This window comes from Saccopteryx leptura, chromosome 4, assembly GCF_036850995.1.
Source record: "Saccopteryx leptura isolate mSacLep1 chromosome 4, mSacLep1_pri_phased_curated, whole genome shotgun sequence".
Taxonomy (NCBI): domain Eukaryota; kingdom Metazoa; phylum Chordata; class Mammalia; order Chiroptera; family Emballonuridae; genus Saccopteryx; species Saccopteryx leptura.
The window spans coordinates 180274891-180278423 of NC_089506.1; positions in this window are offsets into that span (position 1 = coordinate 180274891).

Below are 3533 nucleotides of genomic sequence, written 5' to 3' on the forward strand. Positions count from 1 at the left end.
AATAACTCAGACGTTTGTATTTTAATTTGTGAAGTATTCCAAATTGTGCAAATACTTTACAAAAATCTGTACTTCTGCCTCTTTGGGGAAGGTTTGCTCATAGAATTTAAGAAATTAAAAGCTATTTTTAAGTGAGAATGAAGAAAGCATGGGATAGGCAAGGACTTAGCTGAGGGATAGTTAAAAAAAGAAGGTATTATTATGTTCATCTAGATTGAAGGAACCTAATCCAATTGAAAGTCTTCTTTCAAGGTAGTGCCAGAAAGGAATTATTTTTCTTTGTAGTAATGCTAGGACTTGAAATAACTTACCTAGTAATTAGTTACTTCATGGGAAAGAAAAATCTCGTTTGTGTTTGTATTTCTAAAAATGAAGGCAAAGAAGCCAAGATGCGGTAGACCAGTTCTCCTCATCTGTCAGCAATGGTAGATGTTTATCTCTGTTTCTCCATGAAGGTTGCATGTATATCTGGATGAGGCTGAAACTTTCTGCCAAAGCATGCAGAACGGAGCCTTGCTATCCAGCAAACCACACTGCTCCCAGCTATTGCTTCTGGCTTGGTAACCCTCACTACCACTGCACAGGGATTGTTCAATATGATTTTTTTCTTGGTTATTAAAGCACATATATTACAAATTGGTATAAGATTTCTGGTTTCCTTTCAGAACACTGTCAGATAAGTGTGTTTTCTCTAACTCTTGAAAGCACAAATGACCTCTGCTTCAACATTTTAATTTTATAAGAGCTTTAACACTGCTCTCAAAGTCAAGTAAAAGTGCAGAAGGCTGCGATCTTTCATTTCTTCCTCCCTGTGAGGAAGGGAATCCTGGGGCGAGGCACAGGTAGGGGTGAAAGGACTTTTTGTGTAAGAAGCAAGCCTCCATTATATTGCCTGTGTTTGGAAGTATCCACATGGTGTTCAGTTTCTTCCTTCACATCCAATGCTGGCAGTTTCTGGCACCAACAGTAATATTCTGGTGTTTCCTATTTGAGTCTTGGTGACTGCTGCTACTTCATCTGAATTACAGTTTATAAAACACACACACAAAAAAACATAAGCAACGAGCTCATATTGTATTAATAAAGGAAATTCCCCTGCTGGATCCAACTCAGCCTCACAATTGCCTAAACAGAAAACAATTGTAGTGGGTTTATATTGGCATCCTTAGTCCTATCTATTTCTACAAGAGTTAGATCTAAGTGATACTGTCCTGAGGATTTTGGATACAGTAAGCCATTTCCATTTAATGACAATTGAAACTAAAGCAAATATTTTCTTCTTTAGAAAGTCATTCTACGAAGATCTCCATTGACAAGGTGAAGTGTTGTGATTCAGTGAGAGATTAAAAAAACTATGCCTTTGAATGTGTATTTAAGTGGAATGGAATAGGCGCTCTTGCTGGTCTGTATATCCCCTGTGTCTCGTGGAGTTATATGTACAAAGACTCTTATTCTAGCACTGGCTTTAGGAATGGCTACATCATAATCAGTTGGGGAACTTTAAAAATAATACAGATTTGAAGACACCAGTCCCAAGGATTCTTAGTCATTTGGTCTGAGGCAAAGCTTTGAAATCAGTATTATTTGCAAGTCTCTTACTCAATTTTAAGATACACATTTTGAGAAACTGTTTTTAAATCCATTAGATACTCGAGCTACTTATTCTTTCCTATAACGCTCTTCCATAAAAACCTGAAAGAATAAAAGTAATGACTTCTGCTCATGCCAAAATAAATGTCCTAGTGTTTTTCTGTTGCTTTTATTTTTTTCTAAGAGAATGTTTTGGTGGCAAAGCACTAGATTGTTTAGAAAAAGCCAGCTCAGGCAAACTTACGTGATTTGTCAAATGTGTTCCGGCTCCCCTTGGACCCTCCGTTAGTCCGTGGTTGCCCAGGTATCTGTACTGGTCAGGATAAATTAGGTTTTACTGTGGAAACGAAGAGCCCCCAAATCTCCATGGCTTAATACAGCAAAGCTTATTTACTACGCACGCTACAAATCCGTAGGCTCGGCCGAGGCTTTCTCTGGGGCTCGAGCTGATGTAGTGGCCTCCGTCCATTGCTGGTTATTGTGGCAGAGTGGCCAAGAAGACACGCAGACTCAGGAGCACGCTCTGAAAGCCTCCGCCTAGGTCGGGACACACAGTCCTGCGTGAATTCTGTGGGGAATGGCGTATAATCCTCCAACAGAAAGGGATAGAAAATGTTTGAGACTCAAAGTGCACCACATAATTCTCTTTAGGATATAAATAGTGCTGATCTTGAAGCAACAGGAAACAAGTATTCATTAAGTACTATACCTACCAGGTTCCAGACACTGGGAATACAACAATAAGTGGAAAACACAAAATCCCTGAACTCTTGAGGCTTTCACTGAAAGAGAAGGAGGGGGTAAAAATATTTTAAGTAAAAATATTTTTCTTCAAAAGAAAAATAAAGCAGGGCCAGAGAATAAGAGTGATGAGAGTGCTGGGAGTTCTATTTAGACAGAACACTCAGAGAAGTGTCTTGTGAGATCTTTGAGCATAGAATTTAAAGCGAATGGAGTCTATTCCAAGATGTGGAAGAGATTTTCAGACAGACTAGCAATAGCAAATGTCCTGAGGCAGAACATTTGTTGCCTGACAGGAACTACAAGAAGGCCTAACTGGATGGACACTTCCATTCCAAAAGGGAGAAACAGGAAATAAAAAAAGAGGTAACAGGTCTCAAATAAATCCAAAGAACAAGATAAATTCCATGAAATCTTAAAGCTCAAGTATAATTCTCTTTGGTGTGATGCTCTGTCCCTGGGTTCAGGAAGAGCAGAGGTCCCACCTCCAGACACACCGTGGGGTAAGTCCCACCTTGTGGCAGTGTTTCCCCAAAGCTTTGCCAGGCCAGGGTCAGACTCCCTCGCCCCCACCCCCAAACTTTGGGACTTACCTGGGAAAAGCCCCAACCTCACAACTTTTGCCTATTGAAAGTGACGTGATGGTTTCCCCTTTCGAAACCAAGGAGGCAGCCCTGATGATCCCTGAGTCACCTTCAGGGTTATTCTTCCCTTGTCTTGAACACATTCTTAGTCAAGTAGCTCTAGATTTCTGCCATGTAAAATCCGGAAGTCCAGCAGTCTTCCTTCAGCCATCCCATCTCCTTCCCCTTCAGTTCAGATGGGCAGTTTTCCTGCTGTGGTGACCAGTTCAATCCACGGGGCACACACATGCTAGCCTCTTTACCAGAAGAATGCTAGGTCATACCTCAGTGTTCTCTCCAAAACACATCCTTTCATATTTTGCAATAGAAATATGCTGACCATGTTTCAAATGTTTAAATCAGGGGTCCCCAAACTACGGCCCGCGGGCCACATGTGGCCCCCTGAGGCCATTTATCCGGCCCCCGCCGCACTTCCAGAAGGGGTACCTCTTTCATTGGTGGTCAGTGAGAGATGCAAAGCATGGCATTGCTCACATACAGTACTACTTCCAGTGACGTGGGATGCACGCCTCACGGCTCCAGAAGCACGTCACATCACTTGTTACATCTGGCAGTGAC